Source organism: Panthera onca, chromosome D2 (genome assembly GCF_046562875.1).
Source record: "Panthera onca isolate mPanOnc1 chromosome D2, mPanOnc1 haplotype 2, whole genome shotgun sequence".
NCBI classification, from domain to species: Eukaryota; Metazoa; Chordata; class Mammalia; order Carnivora; family Felidae; genus Panthera; species Panthera onca.
In genome coordinates, this window is record NC_138349.1 from 51,136,360 (window position 1) to 51,161,714 (window position 25,355).

Below are 25,355 nucleotides of genomic sequence, written 5' to 3' on the forward strand. Positions count from 1 at the left end.
TTTTCCCTGAACCTGTAGCATCTATCACCAAAAAATAAGATTATTTTGTGTCCCAGGGATGGAATCCCTGAGATATAGGACTCTCAGCTCTAAAACCAGGACAGTTGCTCATGTTAGCAGGACTTAAATTATTCAGCATAAATTCTTGCAAAGTTCAGAAAAGAACCATAAAGCCAATCATCTTATCAAAACATGATGAAACAATACATGGAACAGGCTATCTGGGAAATCACAATCTATATTTGAAAATGGGGTATCTATAGGGGCACCTGGGTGGCTCAGTTCGTTAAGTGTCTGACTTCGGCTCAGGTCATGATCTCACGGTTTGTAAGTTGGAGCCCCGCATTGGGTTCTAAGCTGACACCTCAGAGCCTGGATCTTGCTTTGGATTCTGTGCCTCCCCCTCTCTCTGCCCCTCCCCTGCTCATGCTCTGTCTCTCTCTGTCTCTCAATAATAAATAAATGTTAAATTTAAAAAAAATAAAAGAAAATGGGCTATGTACAGAAAAAGATGTCTGAGAACTGACAAATTGAACCTACCAAAAGGTGGAGACATTCAGGATGATTCAAACCACCACAACTGATGATCATGAGTTTTAAAAAACATAGGAAGAACTAAATCTGGTCCAGATGAGAATAAGTCTCTGTAAGTCTCTGTGCCTTTACCTTTAGACATCATCAAAGGTAAGCTCTCAAATCCTAAAGCAAGTATCAGGTCACTTTAAATCACTATTCTAAGGGGTTTAAATATCTTATTTTTTATTTTTTGTTGTTTATTATAAGTAGGGCCACAGGGCTACTAATGACTCTTACTCTCACATAGCCAATGCTGATTGGCTGTTCTCCAAACAGATATTCCTCTGAAAAAGAGCCCACTTCTATTAGTAAGGAATAAAACTTTTGTTTTAGGGAAACTTTAGAGGAATGCATTAACATACTTAGTTAAACTCAGTGGAAGCATCACCAGGGACTGCCCCTGCTTATTCATCGAAAAGGCCCTAAGTTGTATCTGGAGTAGCATTTCCCAAAATATAGAGACGCTATGTTAACAAACTGTAGGGGCGCCTGGGTGGCGCAGTTGGTTAAGCATCCGACTTCAGCCAGGTCACGATCTCGCGGTCCGTGAGTTCGAGCCCCGCGTCAGGCTCTGGGCTGATGGCTCAGAGCCTGGAGCCTGCTTCCGATTCTGTGTCTCCCTCTCTCTCTGCCCCTCCCCCGTTCATGCTCTGTCTCTCTCTGTCCCAAAAATAAATAAAAAACGTTGAAAAAAAATTTTTAAAAAACAAACTGTATAGTTAAATATATTTGAGGAACAGCGGGTTTAAAAAGTGTCAAACAGTATTCCTTCTTATAGATTCCACATATTTTTTTAATAGGCTCATGTACAATGAGTAAATTAAGAGTTAGAAATCTCACATTTGGTACTCAAATTTACTTGATCAATAACTTTTTAAAGCTTAGAACACTTCTCTGAAGCAGTTCCACAAACTACAGTTTGGGATACACCGATAGAAATATAACAAAAGGTTAAAACAGGATTCTGTTTGAAGTTCAGTTGAAGTCCCAAGACAATAGGAACCAACCAGACCTACATGCCAGGATGATTGGATCACCCAAATTGGACTTGTAACAGAGGTTACTAAGAACTGGATTTACAAACCCTAGCTGACCATACCTCTCTGTATTCTAGAAAAGATGCTGGCTAGGCTATGATAAGAGTTTGGCATTGAGAAGTGGGGATTTTTACAAAGAATTTTGCCCGCAATGCTTTACCCACATGGAGAAGGCTTAGGGGAGCTTCCCTCATGTCAAGCAAGTGACAAGGAGTTCAATGGCTCACTTAGGTAGCTTGGAATGCGCTCCCTGTGTTTTCAGGGTCAAAGTGAAGGGTTTTCTGACTTAAACCTAAAACCTTTAACAAATGAAAGATTATGGCTGAAGCTGCCTAGTAGGTGGCTCAATTTAAGGAGGCCACCTTAATTTGAGGATATAACTCCACCCTACTATTAGTAAGTCAAAGACCCGTATTTCCATGGAGGAAGTAAGGGACAAGTGCAAGACAAAAGCACCCCAGTATAGTCTTGGATCTTGCACTGTTGGAGGTAAGGAAACCTCAGCAGAGAAAAGTCCCCAGATGCCCAGGATTTGAAGAAGGAATCACAAGTGGACAGCCTCGGGAGATGGATTTATCATCAAGAGAACGGCAGTTAAAAGGACCGCAGCTGTTACTGAAACAGCCTGCAAGGAGAAGGGCCAGGCTAAACATCTGCCACTGCAAGCCAGCAGATGGGCACCAGCCAAGCAAGTTGGATTCAGCCTCCCATTTCTCTCCGTTCTCTGCACCCTATTCACCTGGTGTGTGGGAATGGGGAGAAGATGAAAAAATAAAGGAAGAAGCTACAAAGCACAGAGAAGATGCATTACCTATGGATGAATTTCAGAGTGTTTATTCCTATGCTAGACTTTTCATGTTCATAACTGAACTGATACTGTTTGGACACTTGAGTAACCAGATGACTTACTCAAGTAACCAAAGCGAGTAGCAAGCTCTGGGCACCAACTGAAATTTACTCAGAAGCAAAGGAGTATCTAGCCCTACAGAGTGAATTTAGAAAGGCAGTTGTGAGGAAAAAATAAATTTGTGCTAACCCTACCATGTAACACTAAACATTTTGTTAAGAGCAGCACTGGCTTCCTGTAAAGTATCTGAAGTCCATCCTGTTATTTTGTGATGCAGAACCCCACTGCAAGGAGGAGAAAGGCAAGCACCGCCTTGCATTTTCATGGCACTTCCAAGTTCAGCATCTCAACTGACATTCCCAACCCTATGAGGCAGCTGGGTAGGTATAACTGTTTCCATTTTACAAATGGAAAAACTGAGGACCAAATCCAGGACTTGATTTAGCTAATGCCTAAAAGCTCGAGACTGACAGCTCTAGCTTTAAGAACTCTCATCATCCAAACCCCTTGTTCAGGGTTTTTTCCAAACATATATGCTGTTTTCTTTGAAGGACAAGATAAGAGGTCACTTAAAAAACCTAGAATCCATTTCTCTTACATGATTGGAATAATTTCTCAGTGAATAAGACTAAAATAATTGTAGCTGTTAGTGATTTTTTACACTTTGAAATAAAGTCAAGAGCAGCAGAAAACAATATGACCCCAGGCAGAGTAGATTAAAGCCTTTTTCCAAACCCAGGCTGGTTGCTCTTTATAGCTGGGTGGATTTTGTTTTTCTCCCCTTAAATAATTTTAGGTGGTAGTATATGTGCGGGGCGAGGGGGGGGGGGTTGATTACACTAAAACAAAATCCTGTGTACAAGCATCTCTTTTGGCATAAATCACAAGGCCAATTATCATTTTTTTTCTTCTTTTTTCCCCCCCCACTGGCACAAAATCTAAGAAAAGCATCAAGGGACAAATGATTTGCAGTCTATTTAACATCATGGTTATTTTTATGAGACCTCATTATTGCTCTTTACCCTAAATTATAGGTACATTCTTGGCTCCATTTCCCCCTCTTGTGCAAGCCCCAGAAGAGTGTGTTTTCTTTTCTATATTTCTAAATGATCTTCAATACTTCATCAATCAGACATTCAACAACTCATAGGTGATGTGTTGGACCAAAGCTAAGATCTGTGAAAAACAGTAGTTACTGCCAGAACTTTGTGCCTATCTTATGCCAGTGGAGATATTTCCAACCCTGTTTTTACTAAACATTCCTTGAAGGGGAAGACTCTCCCTTTACATGTCCTAATCCAGTTTCTAGGAAATGAAAAAGTGTTGTTGAGTTGAATTAACTACAACCCTAAAAAGATGGTCATGTTGCCATTATCTTTTTTTAAGACAAAGCACACTGAACCTCCAAAAGGTGAAATGGCCTTCCCAAAGTCATAGAGATAGCTAAGACAAAGTCAGAACTTGAATCCAGACACCCTGAATTCCAGTGTCTGTGTGCTGATATTACAAGCCCTATCTTTGGGAACTCCTTCCATAGAATGTTCCCTATAAGCTCAATGCAACATAGCTATGGTCATTTTGTTTACTTAACCCAATGAATAAAAAACCTCTGTTTTTAAGAAACAGAACTGAAACTTTGTTCATGGAGAAAAGTTGTTTATACCAACAAATGAATAATAGAGAGAGAGGGGAGAGGGAAAATAAGGAACAAATGAAAAAAGGAAGGAAGGAAGGAAGGAAGGAAAAGACAAAGAAAGAAAAAGGGGGGTGGTAGAGATAAAGAGTAAGCAAAACCATTCCATGTCATCAAGTCATGTTATCAAACTGAGTTTCAACCTGCCTTGCCAGTTTTACTCACCACCACTACTCCTTACTCATCCTATGCTCCCATTAAACTGGTCTAAACTGGCTATGCTGAGGATAAAGAACAAAAAAAAAATTGTATATTGATCTTCTATCCTGCAACCTGCTAAATTCACTTATTACCTCTAGCGCTTATCATAAATTCTACTGTATTTTCAATATAAATGATCATTTCATCTATGAACAAAGACAGTTTTTTATTTTTCCTTCCCAGCCTAGATGCCTTTTCTTTCTTTCTTTCTTTCTTTCTTTCTTTCTTTCTTTCTTTCTTTCTTTCTTTCTTTCTTTCTTTTTTCTTGCCTTACTACACTAAAACCTTCAGTGCAATGCCAAGAAGTAGCAAACGTGTAGTTGTACATTTTTTTAACAACAAAAATGATTATTTTTCAGGCATTGGGTAAAGCCCAGGTAAGTTAAAGGTGAGTAAGAATCAGTCCCAAACTTAAGGATGTCATGACCTGGGGGAAAACTTCTTTTTACTGGTAGGAGAGACAACCAAATAAAGCTGGAAAGATAAACCAGGACAGGTCCTTGAATAATAAAAGTGACAACAGCAGCAAAAGGAGCCTTAATATTTATAGAAGGATTGATATGGGCTAGGCCCTGTTCAAAATTTCTAATATGTATTAACTCATTTGACTCGTCCATCTTATCTCCATTTTATAGGTAGGGAATAAGAGACACACACTATCTCCATTTTATAGGTAGGGAATAAGAGAAGATAAGTGACCTATGTCCTCAGAGCCAGTGTTCTTAAGTGCTAGACTAAATTGCCTTTGGTTATCATGTCTTCATTAACAGGTATTGAGTATCCACTCTTTGCTAATTACTATGTCACTTTCAATTACTTTAATTATCACAATAATCTTGTTTTATAAAGGAAGGAATTGAAGTTCAGAGACTTTAAGTGACCTGTCCAAGGTCACCCCACTAGCACAAGACTCAAACCTTGGTGTTCTGACTCTAAATTCAATATCCTTTCCACTACCCTCTGATTCCTCTTCAAATAGCTAAAATTTATATAGTACTTTGCAGCTTACAAAACTCATGACCACATTTATGCCTTAAATGGCACTTAAAGGAATTGAGATTTTATTCACTAAGCAAAGGAGAACCTTGGTCAGTTTTTCAGAGAAAGGAAAATGTAAAAGAGAAAAAAGGTATTTCTGGAAGGCTAGGGCAGCATTGTGCTAGATAGATTTGCGAGGGCAAGTGTATAAGCAAAGGTGTCAGGAGATGCTGTAACTCTCAAGAGGATCCACACTCACCTCTGAACCTATGAGTCGTTCCCTCCAAACTCACTTTGCCAGACAAGAGAAGTCCTGTTTTAAATAATGTTCCTGGAGGGAACTCTCTGAAGAGCAGAGATAATAAAAGTATTTCTTATGTCACTTCTTCCTGCATTTAACTTTCAGGAATATTTTTGTTAACTGAGAAGAGCACACCAAGGAACCATTATCACTGATACAAGGAGAAAACGGACGGTAGATTTCCTCAGCCACGTCCTGTCAGTGTCAACAATTTAACTAAACATATAATAGTCATAACCTCATCAGTGTTAAATTTTCTAGGTTTCTGGCACATATCTCTTCATCTCCCTCATTAAGTTTATAGAGTGTTCTTTGGTACATTTGCTCAGTATTAGGATTTCAGTTTCAACTGGCACATATTAGAATCAGACAGAGGAATGATTTTTTCTGCCTTAAGTAGTTAGCAGAATATAAGAACATATGAAATGGACCAATGCCCAAAGCCAGGTACTTGGCAAATAATAGCAAATGGATTTGACCCCATCCATCACAATCTTGCCCCATTCGCCAGGGGTGGGTCTAACACAGGGAGGCCAACCAAGCCCAAGATATGAACAGGTACTTTGTTTTCATTATCTTCCTTGCTGCATGCCATGCACACTATTCCTTGCTCAGGGACTGCCCTCATTTGGAAACGGAGTCTGGAGATCCTCATGATGACACTCCCACCTGGATGGTTACTCCAAACAAACTTCCAAACCCTAATCTATCCCAATCCCCCTTCCTTTTAGCCTAATTTTAACATGCTAACATTCTGTGCTCGAGGGCAGATACAAATGATTGCTAGGATTTCATTCAGGCAAATATTTAAGTGATAGCAAGCTTGAGGTGATTTTATTTCCACGGGTATCTGCATTTTAAAAAGCAGTACCCAGAGTCAGGAATGCCTTAAGCCTATAGATAGATGAAGCTCAACTGTAAAGATGGGGCACCATGGAGTTTCAGGGTGGCAGTTCTTCCAGCATCCATCAAAAATGCCCTGGCAGGACCAGCTAAACCCCTATCAGCATACTTTTACCTCAAGTTTCCATCTGTCATGTAGGGATATAACCCTGACCTCACAGGATTATTATAATATAGGGACATAGTATGACCTCACAAGATTCTTGTGGGGATAAAACAACGTGGCTAGTAATTGGCCAATTGGTTTATAGCTCAGAAAACTATCAATTACTATGCAGAAGTGAGAGGTTTCTAGTGACTTCTGAGTTTTGCCTTTTTTATAGGGAACCCACTTATCTACCTCCATTGGGGTCTAAAGAGATGAGAAATTTCCTGTGTAGTGAAACTATTTCAGTCAGGTAGGATTCTAACTTCCACCTCCACTACTTGTTAGGCTCAACTACAGATTAGTTATCCTAGCTCTAGTTTCTCAACCACCCACAAAAATATAGCCCCTATTTCTTGGATGGGCTGAAGAGAAACCACTTTTACCAATAGCAGCAGAGGTCATTTGGTACCTACTCACAAAGTTGTCATACCAATACCGTGTAACCCAATAACTGAGTCAAGAACGTGCTTCAAGAAGAAAGGTAAAACTTGTCACTATTTCACTTTGAATAAGACCTCCACTCCCAACCATAGGAAATCTTTATTTATTTATCTATTTTTATCTAAAGTGGGTTTCATAGCCCTTCAAAGGCTGCTGTCTTCCTCTCAGGATATTAAGGCATAGTCTATACTTTCTTTCACTACTTTGCATTCTTAGTGTCCTTAGAATATTAGAAGTCTACCTGACTATACAAGTAAATAAATTCTAGATATTTGGTGAACATTAAATTATGGGGAAATGAGGATTTCATAAGTTCTGATCAAAGTGTCACAGAAGGATTGATAGTACTGAAGAATATCCTGGGACATTCACTTTATTTTACAGAGTAGGGAACTAAGGCCCTACCTTAAAGCTAAATGCTGGAGTTATGAGGCAAATCTGAAATGCCAATCTGTAGATGGTGTATCTACTCTACCATATAGTGCCCATTCCCCTCTGTTGTGCATGCCATCAGCACTAATGCAATCAGGAAGTGCCCTTTCTTATAACTACCTTGTCTTGTCATTGTTCCCTAGGAAATAATAAATGTCTCATATCCCACCCATATGTTAGTCTTCTTCCTCCTTTCCCATGGTTTTCTCATATTTCCTCCTCAGGTTTCACGTCAGTTCTGTGAACTAACAGGCCTTTAACTCAACACTTTTGCAATGACCAATTGAATTGATGAGTAAATGGCTGCTCAAGTACCTGTCACCAACACTGCTGTGGTCTGTTAGTGGAGATGCCAATGTTCTCTGTCATAAGATACAACCACACAATGACACTGGGGAAAATGGGGGTGTGGAGAACAGCTCTATAAGCCATCTTCAGGGTGTTCTATGGCCTACAGCCAGTGTGCATGGGCTGAGAGAGGAGAGAGAAGGGACCTCACCATGGGGATGGGAAGAATGCTGCCCTTTGACAATGCATCTCTGTGGTGGTGAGGCTGATGACAGCACACAGAGCATACAACTCTGGCTAGATACCAAACATCTGGGCTCGAAACCAAGCAACGAAGTTGTTCAAATCAAAGAAAACCTAATCAACAAATATTTTCAATGCCTACTATGCACATTCAGACAGCTGTGGTTAGAATGGATGACATTTGAGTCTTACTCAAGTCCCCAAAATTCCACTGCTCTCTGTTCCAGATGCCTGATCTTATATTAATCAAATATTCATGTTTTGAATTGAGCATCTGTTGGCATATGTTGATGTACAGACAAAACCAAAAGTAATGAATTATTTCTCCAGTACATTAATGGTACTCTTTTCAAGCTCCCTAGAGTGAGGCTGGGGACAGCTTACCTCAAGCCACCAGCCATTTCTAAGATATCTGTCCCTCTTGCTAATGCCTGCTCTATCAGAATGCAGAGAAGTTAGGAGGGCCATGCTCCCTCCCATAGCTCCAGGGAGATATTCAGGTGAGGACACCACCAGAGGCAACATCTTTCTGAAATCACTGGTTGCCCCTAGGCTCCAAAGCACTCAATGCCAGGAGGGAACCCTGTGCATAATTTGGCATCTGTGGTGCTCCGAGAACAAAGGATATAATATCTCTTTGTTTCTGGACATCCTAAAGTTAAAATGACACGTTGGCTCACAATTATGATTCTGCATTCTTTTATAAATCATGTTTTTTTCTAAAAGAACTTAAGCGGGTGAATGAACATCCAGTTGCCTCTTTTCTGGCATTTCTCCTATGAGGAATGCCAGGGCCTTTACTAATATTACCACCAAGTATTGCAGTCATGAAATGAATAAAGTCAAGGGATTTGCTTTTAGCTCGCTTTAGGCCATTTACTGTTTTCATTCTTCAATAAGAAGAAACAGCCACTGAGGTGAAGATGGGAAGACCTCTCCATATGTGATGGCAGTCTCCGATTTTTCAATGTCCCCTAGCTGTTGTCAAATAGGCTTTGTACACACTTCAGTTAATACAATCACACTTGTCTTCCTGGTTTGACAATGACTTCTAAGCTCCTCAGAGTTATCAGGTTCTTCCAGAGGCCTCCCTGTCCCCCGCCCCCACCATGGCAATATGACACTGAGGATAAGGACCTGCACAATAATTATGACAAGGAGTTTCTGAACAAAGAAGGAAGGAACCACTAAAGCCAGGCTTGCTCACAGCATTCCCAAAGGAAATTAGAGGTGATAGAATCACCCTGATTCTATCTGCACCCTGAGCTTTGTGACTCCCTTCTTAAAGGTATGAAATCAAAAACTCTATTGGTCACTTCCCTTTTAAACTTACCCTGAACACTGAGCTATTCAAGAAAAGTACATTAAAAAGTGCTTTTCTCAAGTACTTCAGCTTTAAACCTCTGTTCCTTCCCTCAGTACATGAATAAGTGGGGACAACCTATAGGAAAACTGAAAATTCCCATATCCAGGGACTATGCTGTTCTAGACAGTACTGTGGATGAATTAGAAAAAAGATGCCCCATTGGGTAGAAGCACCTACTGACACATAGCTTGATGAGTGGAGCCTGAGTCAGATTTTGATTCTGCTGACTCACCTCCTTGATTTATGGAAATCTGGTAGTGCTTTCTCACCCTTAAACCCAAAATCTAAATCAGACTCTAAGTGGTCTATCTCCTCTCTTCTGAGCTCTGCCTGATCCTCCTTACTATATAAAATACCCCAGGCTCTATTCAAGAAGACAGCTTCCAAAACAGCTTCATCAACAACAAAAGTTCCAACTTAAAAGTCCAAACTCCTTTTATAATCTCAACCCCATTCCGAGCCCAAGTAATAACCTCAGAGAGGAGAAAGTGTTTGGGAGAAGGGTGGAGAGTATCCATACCTCCTCTTGCCTCTCACTACACTAACTTTGTTGCTTGCACTCTCAACCTTGTTCTACCTTTCTTCTATGTCACTCTTTACTACACTAGTTCTCCACTAACTCAACTTTTCTGTTACCAACTTTGCTTGTCTGCCCCCAAATGCAAAGACAAAATTCCAAAGCCACAGTGCTTATACTCTCCCCATGCCAACTCCTCTGCGGAATTTTGTAACCCAAAGATGACCCTAGCCTACATGCTGGAATGTCTTTACCATCGAAGAACTATTTCTGCAAAAAATTTTGATGTTGTCATTTTCATTTAAAAAAAAGATGATAAAACACACACACAAGCCATTATTAGTAAAATGCCTGCAGATGATGGAGAGGAATGCATATCAATATATACACATGCATATAGATGAACGAGTGAGCACATGTGTATATGCCTACCCATGGAGGCCAAGATGAACCTTTCAACTGAAGAGCGTAATTAAATACTAAGGAAAATGACAGGAATCAAAAGTGATTTCAAATTTCTTTGAGCTTTTCCCTCCACTACTCACTCCAGAGTAAAAAAGAAAAGAGAAAAAGAAAAAGAAAAAATGAAAGTTTTCTCAGAATTCCATTTAAATTTGATACCTAAATTAGCTTCAAAAAGCAGTCACATGGGTGGCAGATATGCAGGGGTTACTAAGCAGAGGTCTCATTGTGGTATGAGAATGATTGCTAGCTAGTAAGGGGGATTTTCTAGTCCTCTTCTGGTATTGCTTAGCTAAATAAACTCTGACACCTCTGCCCCTCAGTGCTTGATATCTTAGATTCTTTCCAGTGTTTACTAGTGTTCTGTGGTTATATTACTTAAAAGTTATGTGGATATTTAGAATAATGACTACCATGTCCATGATAACCACCAATGCCACCACCCTTATCCTGACTTCTTTTCTTTCTAGAACAATTTAAAGTTGCCCAGTTACACCCGTACCTTAAGAGATGAACAAAAAATTGATTTCTCCTGTTTGCAAGGAAGAATAGAGATAGAGTTTTTAGTGACTTAGCCAATATATGTGGGTGGTGCTGATTTCAAACTTCACAAATGCCAAAGAGCCCAGTGCAAGACTGTCTCAAACTCTACTGATGGAAGACCCTTCTAATTGGGTTTCCACAGTAGCTGTCAAGGGTAATAATGGAAATTCCAAGAAAAACTTGATCTTCAGAGAGCTTGGGCTCTGCTTATGGTCCTGAGTTTGAGCCAGGAGCAGACTTTTCAAATGCTATTCCAAATATTCCCTAACCTAACAATTTGGGATGACATTCAGTGCTAACTCAGTGTATCTTCCATTTCATGACAAGCATGCATGCAACTGTTTATACTGCATATAATTTATGACGTTGGACATGTCATTCTTTCCTCTACACAAAAAATTAAAGTCAGCTTCTCAACCCAAAGATATCTTGGATAAGAAGAAGGTCTACCTTTTTTTTTTTTTTTTTTACATAGAATGTTTCATGAATTTGCATGCCATCCTTGCACAGGAGCCATGCTAATCTTCTCTGTATAGTCCTATTTTAGGATATATGCTGCTGAAGCAAGCATGAGGTCTATTTGAGAGACAGAATGATAAGTGGTAAAAATCACAGGTTTTGGAATCACACAGAGCAGCAATAACTTTAAATATCTACGTTAAGAGAGGGTAGCACCTGAGAATACCCAGACATGTTTTGTTTGTATTATTCTTCCCCTACCCCATTGGATACAGTTGTTGGCACATAGATATACTCAATAAATATTTATTGAACTAAATTAATTCATTCTCATATTGAACAAATTTACTTTCACTTAAAGGAGACTCCATAATCTTTAAGTAATCTGATACTGTGCTCTTTGCTATTTCTTTAAGGTAGAGTTCTGGGTTTGAGATATTGATGTCTTCATCCCACTTCATCCATAAAGCTTCCCTGACAACCTCAGTCTCCCCTACTCTCTTTTTTTCTGACTCCCTGTTATATTCATTCCAGGTTCCACTCACTTTGGCACATACATGATACCTTATCTTGCCATGTAAAATGTGTTTCATAAACACATCATCCTTCCTAAGAGCCTGTAAGTTCTTCAAGGGCAAAGGCCATGTTTGACATTTATTTTGTATGTCCCACAGCACACAACATAATATAGAGCCTGTAGCAGGCTCTGAACAAGTACCTGTTAAATTGAGTTGCATTTTAAGGACAGCATTCCATCGCCAGTGATGATTTTTGTTTAGAGAATTATCAAAAGGCTGTATTCACCACTCATTTCACCCAAATTAAGCCCATGGGTCTGTACACTTGAAGTGCTAGTTGGGAAGCAGAGGCTCAGAAAGCAGCTGCTTACTTTCAACAAAGAAGAGATTGCATTTCAGCAACGGACTGCAGAATTTCACCTATTCGTCACTAGTGACTCCTGGCCAAACCCTTTGGTGTTATCAGGAATAAAAAGTAACCAAGAGACATGTCAAATATCAATTTCCAATTACTTTTCTGTAACACATTTCAGCCACTTGGGAAAACTCCCAAGAGATCTGTTGCCCCTTATCAGCTAAGATCAGGCTTACCTTTCAAACAGGTAACACTCGGCAGCACCCTGTACAGCCTCAATATTATAATGTCCTTCTCGGACACTCAGATTCTCTTGTGAAGTCTTAAATATTGGCTTACACTGTCACCGGAGATCTGGCCCAAATGCGGAAGGCCCCTGATATTATACCCTGAACCACAGGCACTGGAGTGAGATGAGAATAACTCTAACACCTGTGGTGAACTACTGTCACTAAGGTTACTAAAGCTTAATTTGCATCCAGATGTTGAATGTGGGGCACAAAGACTCATGCAGGACTTTTGCACTGTCAACTCCAGCCAAAGGGGAAAGAAATAAGAGTCTCTAAAGTCTTAACTTTGATACTCAAAACACAGAACAGCATTTCTACCCTCCAGATCACAGAAAGCGGGCCGCAAACTAATTGAAAAAATCTTTGGTATTAGGGATGTTAAAACTGAGGATCTGCAAAAAACCAGAAATCACATGTCCCCTTTATTACAAAGTAATGGGAAAGAATTTGGAAAAACCAGGAAACATCTCTGGGTTCATAAATCAGCCCAGTTGGAGGAAAACGCAAATGGCCAGCACCTGGAATGGGCCTTCATCTGGAGCGGGACAGCAGTCTAGGCTGTGCACTGTGATTAATGGCTTGAGTGAAAGGTCTCAGTTGAGGCTGAACAATTAACTTGTTCTCTCCACATCTCAGAACTCTCCACAGCATAACTATGTCTTCCCTGATTGTGCATATTTCCTAAAATGCAAGCCAGTCTGGGAAGCTTCGAACATGTCATCAGACTGTTTCTGACAGTCGGGAGAGCCCTGGTGTTTGACAGGACTACTTTCATCAAATCGTCTGTGTTGACTCTGCATGCATGTCTCAACCTTTCAGTTCTTTTTCAAGCTTAAGAACCATCTAAAATGAGGCAATAGCATTGGCCTCGATCTGTCGAAGAAAAAAAAAAAAAGTCCACAGCTCAGAGGATTGCAAATGGACAGCATATGGCCTGGCTTGTTTCTGGTCATTCCCAAAAAAGTTCTTAGGGAATTGAATGTCCGTGAGATTAATGGTTCCCTCCTGTCCTGTCTTTATCCTTTGGAATAGGTTTCTCTAATCTCTTTCAGACCCTCTAAAGCATTTACATCAAACCAATCATTCCTCCTAAATCTACAACCAAGACTCTGATAAGACCTACCAGAACCTAAGGAACTCTCCAAAGCTTCTTCCCTTTCTCCTAGAAGTCAATTTTTAGATGGGAACGAGGTACCCCCAGAACCTCATTTTGCAAGTAGAAGTACCCAAGGAATCTGTTTTCCTCATTTCCAAGTTGTAATCAATTCTGCCTCATCTTCTTTTGTGACAAATGGATATACCAAAAGTGGATATCGTCCCACACATAGCAGGCCCCACACAATTACTTTTTTCAGTGAAGGCATCCTGTCTCCAGAAACATCAAAAACAACAATAGTATCAACATGGATAATGATAATAATAATAATAATAATAATAATAATAATAGAAGCAGGAGCAACACCAACAATAATATGTATGTAAGTATTTACTATGGGCCAGGAACTCTTTGAAATACTTCATTTATATCAACTCATATGATCCTCAGAAAAACACTGCTAAGATAAGTGTTACTGTTAGACCCATTTTACAGAGTTAGAAGAGTCAAGTAACTTGCTAAAGGCCAAAAAGCCAGTAAGTAGCAAATCTAAGGTAGAAACACAGGTCTCAGACTTAAGTTCTTCATACTATCCTATAAGATCCTATACTGCAGCTAGGCTCTCTAGAGGTATTGGGCCCCACCCACGATTGCTGATGAGATTAGAGAAGCAACCCTTCTAGCATAGCACCCACTTAGGCATCAGGCTTGGTGAGTCCTGTTTCTGCTACCCCATGTGTAACCTCAAATGAGTTTGAGCCTCTGAGCCTTAGCTGTCCTCATCTGTAAAATCACTGATACTAAACCTGTCTTATAAAGTTTTTGTAAGAATTGGTGAGATAATGCATATGCAGGACCCAGCACAGTGCCTAGAACTGGTAGTTGCTTAATAATCATAGCTATGGTTATTACTAATCCGATTAGCTAATACTAACTAAAGCAACTGAAGAAGATGAGGCAGAAATGATCACAACTTGGAATGTAGATATGAAAAGGCAGACCAGTGTGGGGACCTCTAAAAGACTAGAATACTCAGATACTAAAAAGTACTTGTGAGAGATAGCCACCTTCCTGGTCTGACCCAATCTACAAAGCCTGTAGGTTAGCTTACCTCCATGAAAGAAAAAAAATCTAATTTTAAAAATTTGCTACATTGAGGAAAAACAAAAAATGTCCAGACTGGGAGAATTCAAATATTCTCCCTGAAATTCCTGGTGAAAAAGCAAGACAGTGAGGCATCCTTCACAGCCTCATGTGGCTGCTCCAGCATCGAGCTTGGAGTTGCATCCTTCATTCTGCATTTCCTACATGCTCTTGCCGACCCCTGACACATCACATTCTTTGCATCAATAAGGACTGCTGCCAGAACACACTAAATTGCCTTTGACTACATTTAACTGATCTAGTATTTTTTTATGATTCTTTCTTGTTGTACCATTTTTCACTTTTGACTTTATAATTCTCTGCTGACTTTAAATAAAGCATTGCCAGACTACCCAAGGTGGTTTTTAATAGAGATTTAGGGGTGAGGTGGTGCTGTGGTTTGGATTCAGATTCTACTCCAGCAACAAGGGGAAATTAACTAGATGGTTTCATCTCAAGTGCCCATTTATACTCGGAATGGACAGAGAGTTTATCTTCTTCCAAGTCTTGTAATCATGACACTACAAAGTGATTTTCAAGAAATTAAAAATTAGGTAGCAATAGCTTCTCCACCACAAAACCACTACACAGTGTCCCTGTAAGCCCAGATGAGTGGGATATACAAAGACAGCAGGGAATCACTTGCTGAATGCCAGGGAAGCAGGGAGGAATTTAACCACACTCTGTCCTATGCCAAAGACAATGCTTGTTCTTCTCTAAGTTGGGGAACTCAAATGACCCTACACCAGCTATGTCAGCCTGCCTCCAGAGCTTTCTCCCTCCTCTGTGCTGTCCTCAGTACCCCCTGTCCCATTCTGCCCACAAGAAACACTGAAAGGCAGCTGGCCCTTAATCACTGGGAAAGGTGATCTGACTAGCAAAGAAACTGAGTCAGATAAGCAATCCCCAACATTAACCTTTCTTTTTTAGAGAAGAATAAGTTAACTATATCTTGAAAATTTTAAATTGGTAACTTCAGTACAATTTTGGCTTTGTCTTGCTTTTCGTTATCATGCAATGTTTGCTTCATTACAAAGAAATAGATATAACACATGTAAAGCATTCAGAACAAAAGTTTTTTAAATATCTGTGTACCCATCACCAAGTTTACAAATAAATCTCTTTAGCTGTTCCTCTCAAATTAGATTTATTTGCCTCCACTTACCAACAGTGGTAAATGCAACCCTGAACTTTGAGTTTTTCATTCCATGGTTTTGCCACCTATGAAAAGACCCTTTTAAAATAGTGTTTTAATAGACATTTTTAAACTTTATATAAATGATCTCACTCACTGAGTTTCTTTTCTCCCCATTTTATAGATTCATTCATGTTCAGTGTTACCCAACTTACTAAAAACACTATTTGGTTGATTTTAATTTTTCAGTCTATTTTGTTTTGTTTTGCCATTACAGACAATGGTATGAATATAGTTCATATTGATCTGAATGTGTTCAGTAGATTGTACTGGGTTAGTCTCCTAGGAAAAGAATTGCCAAATCTTAGGGTTTGCATATATTCAAATTCACAAGATAATAACAAATTTTGTTGCACAGTAGATATGCTAATTCATACTTCCACCAAAATAGCTTTTGAGTTTCCTTTGCTCTATAGCTTTGCCAGCACTTAGTATAGCCAGATTTTTAAATTTTGCTAAGCCAGTAAGTACAAAATGTATCTAGGGGTTTTACTGATATTTCCATATTTAATTTTTTTATAGATAATCACTGAGCGATTTTTAAATATATTGGGAAGAAATTCTTCATTCAAAATAACCATGAAATGCAGTGTTTATTTAAATAGAGTAGGTGTGATTCTATGGCTACACAGAAAGATACCATGTACATAGACATATAAGAATTAATATGCCTATTTCTCTATTTGCTACCACACTTATATTTCCAGCAGGAGTGGCAAGTTAGAGCCCAAAGGCAAATCTGGCCCACTGCCTGCTTTTGTTAATATTTTTTTATGGGAACATAGCCATGCTTATTTACTTATGTATTACCTACGAATACTTTCATGCTACAATGACAGAGTTAAGTAGTCACAACAAAGACCACCTGGCCTGCAGAGCCTAAAATACTTACTATCTTGCCCTTTACAGTAAAAGTTTACTGACCTATGTCTTAGAGCATCTCTACTTGTAAGCATAGAACCTCATATTCAACATGTTTGCTCCAATCTGTTCCTCCCCAAATGCCATTCCTCATAAAATGGCTTTACCTTTCACAGTGATTCGGGCTAAAAACCTGATAGTCATCTCCTACTCTTCCTTCCCATTTACCACTTATAACCAATTGATGAATACCAACCAAGTATACAATCTTCTCTACACCCATGGCCAGGCCTTTGTTCAAGCCTTACATTGACATAGGCAACCTTTCACCCAATGACCCAGTCCTTGGTTTCCCCAAGTTTCACAACACTTGTAACATTTTACCTCATTTACTTGTTTGACTTTCTGTCTGTTATCTCCACCTCAAATGTGAATTTTTTTAAGAGGAGCGCAGAGAGGACTTGGGAAAAAAGGTTCTTTGTTAGTATCATTTAATGTAGTGGTCATCAAAGTGTTGTATGTGGAAGAATCATCGGAAGAGCTCATTAAAAATAACAGATGCCAGGGTGTCACCCCAGACCCACTGAATCAGAATCCCTGGAAGTAGGTCCTCAAGCATCTTTGCCTGATGGATGTTCCCGGGAAATTCTCATGTAGGCTTGAGAAGCACATACGTAATCGAAGCTTCCTGAATAACACACCCCCTTTGTTCTATCCCACTCTACCACACTGTCCGTGATGGGTAGCTAACACTACATAAAATTCCCCCACCCCTTTGCTTGGATACCATAGGTTCCCTAAGTTTCTCTACCCTCCTTCAGTGGCCCAGAAGAATCCTGATTTGAGAAGATAATTTTTTCCCTTTACTTAGGGCTGAATTCTGATATTCAATCTCTGTTTTTCATTGCATTGAGTGTATTCCTGGTTAATGATAGGGTCTACCCCCTACAGTGAGCAACTTCACTGCTCAGCATTTAAAAAAAAATAAGAATCTCCTGTTGTAACTTAGTACTGCTTCCTTGTATATACCATACTGCCTAGTACCTGCCTGAGGGAAAAGGCATGTAAACATTTGTACAATGTATATAAGAATTTTTTTTTAATTTTTACTACCCTCTTCATTTTCAACATATTACAGATCATTTAATATGTAAAAAACAAATGTTAATAGAAGGGTTAGACCAACGACAATACCAATAAGATGCTGTTAGTATTTATTAGAGATTTTTCTTATTAGACTTAATTTTTTCCTAAATTGCATGTGACCCATTATCATTATGCTTGGTGAATAATATAACAAAACAAAATTACCAGTCCATTTTACTCAAGGAGAAAGCCTAAGCTTCCTTGGGTTTTATAACACCAAGCATAGCACAAATTTAAGAAATTTTTCCAGTGCTGCACTCAGTGATTTTTAGGGGTCTATTTTCCCCAGAGGCATGTAAGTACTAAAATTGCATTGGATTGCGTTTTGCTCTCAGCGGGTGAGAAAGTGCATAGTCAATGGGTTATTTGCCATTCTTTATTTCCATTTTATGCAGTCACACGGAGGTATCTCTCAGGTGGTTGTTGAAGTTTACTAGACACTCAGGAGCCATCTTGTGCTTTCTCTAAATGACATTTATAATCTATAACCAAAGGGGTTGTCTATGAAGCCATTGGTGCAGTATACCTAAACTCTGCTTATGTTAATTCAGGTTACAGAGATCAGATCTTTTGCTATGAGGTTCCAATAGGCGGGAAATTGCATCATGTATCTAAACAATATCTATAGGTCTATGAACAGACATACAAGGTGTGATTTTGGTGCTGATAAAGACAGAATATCTGAAATCAGTATATAGGGGGATAAAGGCTTTCAGAACATGCAGATTAATTAATAACAAAGGGGCTATGCAAAAATCACACAAGTGATCTTGCTATACCATTATGTATCTGTAATAAAAGCACTAAATTCTGTAAATGCAGTATAAGTCTGCCTTCTTTCAACTGGATATCTCCAATTAACCATCATTTTTGTGCTTCACCAGTGCTCTGATAATTGATGCTCTTAACAGAATTCCTGAAATACTGAAGAAGCCAGAAGTGCTTTCTTGAATCATCAAGAAAAATTAAAATTCATTCAGTGTAGTTCTATTGTTAAGCGTATTTTATTGGGCGGGGGGGGCAGCATGGAACAGAGGGAAGAACACAGACCTCAGTGTGAGACCTGGTTTTGAACCTCACAAAGGATACTTATTAGCCCTGGGATCTTGGGTAAACTACATAATATCTCTCTAAGCTTCAATTTCCTCATATATAAAATGGGGATAATATCCAGCTTCAGAAGATACCCAAGATTAAACGAAACCACGAACATATGTAAAATACCAGCACAGTGCCTGGCTCTAAAGAAATCACTCAATAAATAGTACTATTATTAATGCTGATGTCTTCCTTCCCATTTTCAGTACATCAGTGAGCAATGCAATATATGCATGTGCCTCTTTCCTTTTTTCTATCTTTTTATTTACCAGAATATTTCATTCATATGAATATCCCATCCTGCAACGGTGACAGAGTATAGAAAGTCTACTATGGATTCTCAGCACTGGGTTATTTAAATTTGAAGAAACAAAGGACGTTTTCAAAGAAACTAGTATTTTTTTTATCATGGTCCTTGGGTAAACAAAGTTTCAAAGTCTCCACGATGGTTCCAAATCACCCAAAGCTTCTACCCTCTTCAGATCTTTTATTATTTTTACTAACACTATTTTGTAAACAATATACTAGCATATTTTAATAAAAATTCAGATATTGAGAAAGCTAATCCTTGTGACCCTTCTTCTACTCTTTGTCACACCACTCTGGGTATTCCCTGAAAGTAACCATTTTAGGGGTTTTATGACCATCTTTCCAAAATTGTTTCTATGCATTTGTACCCACACACGTGTTTCTGTGTGTGCATGCAAGAGATTTTGTGGTTTTAAATAAATACATAGTGCACAAATGTTTTATACTCAAAGGTTTTTGCTCAAAAATATGTTCTGAAGTCATTCTGTGTTGGTATCTTATTTACCTTACCTTATTTTTAATTTACCTTAATTTTTTAAAAACTGCCCTATAGCAATCAATATCATTTTAACCATTCCTTTCCTGATAGGTGTATAATTTCTCTTTTCATTCTTTTTTACTACAAGAAAAACATCGCAATGAACATCATTCTGTATACTATCATTTGGACATGTATAATTGTTAGATTATAATTTATATGAATTTTATTTCAGCCTTTTAAAAAATCCTATTTATTTTGAATTATGGTTCAACATTTTAAAGTAAATACGAGAGTATAGTGAACAGTCTTTCTCCCACCCTAGTCTTCCCATGTACCTGGTTCTCCCCGTCCATAGGTAGGCAGTATTATGATCCATCTTTGAGAGTTTTTTTTTTTTATATAGATTCTTATACATAAATAGCATTATGCTATATTGTTCTGAACTTTGCCTTTTCCCTTAATGATACATACTGCATAGACTCACATATAAGTATGTAAGAAGTCACACAATATTCTACAAGTTGAATGTACCATAATTTAATGATTTCTCAATTGATAGTTCTTTGGTTATTTCAGTGTTTAGCTAGAACATCTACTCTATAATAAATACTATTATATATATGTCATTTTACACATGCAAACATTTCTAGGAGTACAATTGCTGATCTATTTTTATGCTAGTCTGTTAATCATTTTACTACTGATTTCCATGCACCCTTCATATATCAGAAATACACATAATCTATCATAGTGCGTGATAAGATCTCCAAATATTTTTCATGTTCACTGTCTTTTGATTTTGCTTACAGTCTTTACCTCCCTATGTAGAAAGTTTTGCAAAAAAAAAAAAATCAAGAGTATTTTTAATAAGTTACATTTTTAAATTTTTGTTTTTTAAAATTATAGCTTCAAAATTGAGTTCTCTGTTTTCTTTAAGCTCTTTCATGGTTTCTTCTTCTTTTCCATTTAGAATTTTAATCCATTTGTAATTAATCCAAGTATAAGGCATGAGATATGAATTTAATTTGTTTTCCAAATAGCTACACATTTGCCCCAAGAACATATATTGACTAATCCATCTCTTCCCTACCAGTCTGAGATACCACTTTATCAAGTACTAAGTCCCCACATATAACTGAGTTCTCGATTTCTTATTCTATTCCATTAGTCTGTTTAGTGATCCATGTGTCAGTACCACATTGTTTTAATTACTGAGGTTTTATAATATATTTGATATCCAGTAGAGCTAATTTTTCATCATAATTCTTTTTCAGAATGATCCCAGCCATTATTCTTGTTTAGTTCTCCATCTGAACTTCAGATTCAATTTTTCTAGTTTAAAAGGAATAAAAAAAAAAAATCCCTGGTAATCATATAGTCTTATATGTTTTATGTTTTAACAACAAAAACAACCACATTGACATATTTATGGTTTTGAGTATTCATAGAAAATAATATGGGAGGTCTGTCCATATCTTCAAACATTCTTTTGCGTCCTTCTAGAAGGTTTTCAAGTTTTCTTAAGATATTGTATGTTTTTGTTTATGATTATAATATTCTCAATTTAATATCTTTTATGTTTCTTCTGTAAATGGTGTCTTTCATTCAAAATACTCTCCAAGTGGTTTTTGTTCTACTATTAAAAGGCTAGTGATTGTATATTAACTTTATGCTTTACTCCATCACTGAATTCTCTTATTAGTCTTTCAGTTGGTTCTCTTGAGTTTCCAACCGCCAAATCAAATAAAGTCATCTGTAAGCATGACAGTTTTGCAATACACTTTCCATTTTCATGCCTGTTGTTTCTTTCTCCTGTCTAATCACATTGGTATTTCCAGTATAACATTACATAATAGTGGTGGTAACAGATACTTATCTTGTCCTTACATTAATAAAACTACTTCTTAAGTTTGCCCATTAAGTTTGATATTGGCTTGTGGACTGAGATGATGTGTTTTATCACATTAAGGATGTATACATCCATTTTTATACGGTTTTCATCAAGAATGGTTATTAAATTTGTCAAAGTTCTTTCAGCATCTATGCAATTATGGTTTTCATCTTTAGATCTATTCAAAAGATTGAATAAATGGATATTTTAATATTGAAATTTCATTGGATATTTGGAATAAAGTTCAGTATGCCATGATGCTTTGCTCTGCTGTTTATGCTGGTGGATGTTGTTTATAATTATCTTATTTAGAATTTTTGTACCTATATTCATCGCTGAGATGAGTATGTAGTTATAGTCTCCATAATGCTTGTCAATTTTCTGTAAATATTTTATGTACTTCATAAAAAGAATTTAGAAGCACTTCTTTATCTATGCTCTCAAATAGTTTAAATAGCTTTGGAATCATCTCTGTGGTATGTACAAGCACCTTAGACCAACTCATACGAGTCAATTGTGCACACCTCTTCCCCACTCCACACTGAGTGAGGTCTTGGAGATGGCTTGGAATCAGTCATGGTGGGAATATTTATGCCAAAGAAATTGGCAAACACTATACATCAAGGTGTTTTTATTTTTTATCATAATTATCATCATCATCATCATCATTATGTGCATAGATGCAGTTGTTATACATTTATAAGAATCATCATCTTTCACCAAATCACCTTCTATTCTAAAGTTTGGTAAAATTTTCCTATAAAACCACCTGCACTGGACAGTTTTGTGTGGGATTGTGAGAGGTCTTTATGCACTTTCTTTATTTTCCTATGGAAATAAATATTTCAATTTTCTATCTCTTCTGGAGTCAGTTTAGGGAAATTTCATTTTTTAGAAAATTATCCACTTGATCTAGATTTTCAATATTTGCACAAAATTCAACAAAGTTGGTTCTTATGATTCTTTTCTGTGACTTTTCATTTTATGTTTTGTATATTTGTATTTTCTTTTAATTTTCCTTAATATGGATTTTTAAAAATCAGCTTCTGAATTAGTTATTATAGTGTTTTGTTTTATAATTTATTTATATCTTTTTTTTAGTTTTAATAACTAATCCCTTCTGCTCTCCTTAGGTTTACTTAGCTGAGTGTTTGAGTCAGATGCTTCATTTATCTTTTGCATTCTTCTGTTTTTAATACATGTACTTAAAGACATGTTCTGTTTTCTTCTCAGAATGGCCTTAGATCTATTTCATAGTTTCTGACAGGTAATGGCTTCATTATCTCATATTTCTCTGGCTATTCTACAATTTGAGCTTGTATGTTATCTTTGACTTGAGATTTAAGAATATTAAAAATTTGAATGGAAGGGCTCTTTTCAGTATGATTTTATTATCAATTGTTAGTTTCATCACCTGGTGACCTCAGAGTTTTTATACTTCTTCTGCTTCCTGAAATTTATTAAAATTTGTGACCCACTATATTATTGTGGAAGACTATACTTCCTGAAAATGATCAAAGTAATATTTCTGGTTTCATGTGCTCTTCTAGAACTTTGCTACTCCCCAGCAAAAGGCAGAATCTACTTTCCCTTCCCTTAAACCTGAGCAGGACTTTGGTGACTGCCTTGATGAACAGAATGTAGTTAAAGTAATGCTACATGAATTCTTAAGACATAGATCATAAAAGACAATATGGCTTCTGCCTGGCTCTTACTCTTTCTTGAGAATCTTTTGTCCTTTGAATTCAACCATTATGCTATGAGGAAGCCCAAACATGCATATATGGGAAGACCACATGGACCCTCACATAGAAAGAAACTGAAGTTCCCAGCTGATAGACAGCATCAACCATGAAGCATATGTGTATACCAATTCTCAGATGATTCTAGTTCCTAGACTTTAAGTCTACTATTGAGGCCCCAGACATTACAGAGCAGATGTAAGTCATTCCCACTGTCTTCTGTTAGAATTCCTGACCCACAGAATCTTTGAACATAATAAACCATTGTCCTGTCCTATCTTATGATTTCTTTGTCTCATTTAATGCTCTTTTGCTTAAATTCTACTTTGTGGTATTTAGATTGTAAACCCTGCTACAATCTCTGTAACCTCTGGTTCTATGCTTTTCTTTAAACTGTTCTGAGTCAATTTGTTACTTTTTCTCTTATCCAACACAGAGAATTGAAATTTGCCTTATGATTCAACCTGAAAGTATTTTAAATAGGTGAATTAAGCACACTTACATTTTATCCTATTACAAATATGATGGGTCTTAGTTCTGTCATGTTATATTTTATATGGGCAGAGCTGCATAGTTGTGACAGCTGTCTTCTGTCTCACAAAGCCTAAAATACTTGACATCTGATCCTTTGCGGAAAATATTTGCTATTCCTTGATGTAAATCATAATACTGATTACAAATAATGTTCTATTTACCAATCATTATTGCTCTTTGTTGTTGTTGTCCTTGTTGTACCTCTTATCGCTTAGGCTAGCATCTCCAGGAGAATGTAGAATACTTCTTTCTTGCTTATTTAAGAACTGTAATGGGAGTTTTTAACCCTTTGTTCTTCTCTATGCAGGTTGCTGTAGGTTTTTGGCAGATAATTTCAATCAAGTTAGAGAAGTTGCCATTGTACTCCTTAATTGTTAAGAGATAAGAACAGAAGAGTTGCTAAATTTCATGAGATTTTTTTCTTTTGCATCTATTAATATGACCACATATATTCTTTTGTTTTTTAATATGCCAATATGATAAGTTTACTGATAAGTTCTAATAATAAATTAAACTTTCCATTTTGAGATAAATCCTACTTGGTCATGAGGTGGTATATTTTTTATTACTACATCCTAAATCTTATTGTTAATTTCTCACAGAGGGTTCTTTTACTCACATTTGTAAAAGACATTGACCTACAGTTTAATTTTCATGTGTATTCATCATCTTGTTTAGGTCAGTTATGGAATCAGATGAAATGAATAATGTTCAATGGTTTTCATTTTCTGGAATAAACTGTAGGAAGTTTCTTCTCTTTGGGGGATATACGACTATTTTTTCAGTTTCCTCTATAATCTTTTTCTCTATTTAAATTTATATTCCTTCTTGAGACAATATTGGTAACTATCATTGCCTTAAAATTGCGTATTTTAGATTTTCAAATTTGATAAAAACTCCAGTTTTCAATCTTCTCATTCCTAATGTTATGGAATTCATCTCTATTTTTTTCTTAGTTAGATCTGCTAGGCTCATCTTAAAAAAAAAAAAAAAAAAAAAACTGTTGGTACTGTTGATAAAGTATATTGTATACTGTTTATATTTTATTAAGTTTTAGTTTAACGGAGTCATTTCTTATGTCATTGGATTTGTTGTTGCTTAATTAGCATTTTTGGAAACAAAGCCCATTTAAAAAAATTTTTAATTCTTTGTTTCATTTTTATATTTCCAAGAGAAAAAATCCTTTAATTACATCTTGGGCTATATCCCACAATTTTTTAATATACCATAGTGCTGTCACTTCCATTTACCTTTATGGAGT

The 25,355-nt window shown here is 37.2% G+C and overlaps 1 protein-coding gene and 1 non-coding gene across 2 annotated transcripts in view; both read right to left on the reverse strand.

Annotated features, from left to right (window-relative positions):
• LRMDA (leucine rich melanocyte differentiation associated) overlaps positions 1 to 25,355 on the reverse strand; it is a 1,023,158-nt gene that overhangs the window by 161,320 nt on the left and 836,483 nt on the right. The window lies entirely within an intron of this gene.
• LOC132685655 (U6 spliceosomal RNA) lies at positions 11,442 to 11,547 on the reverse strand. Its single transcript, XR_009613244.1, has one exon. It is a non-coding gene; the product is annotated as a U6 spliceosomal RNA (small nuclear RNA).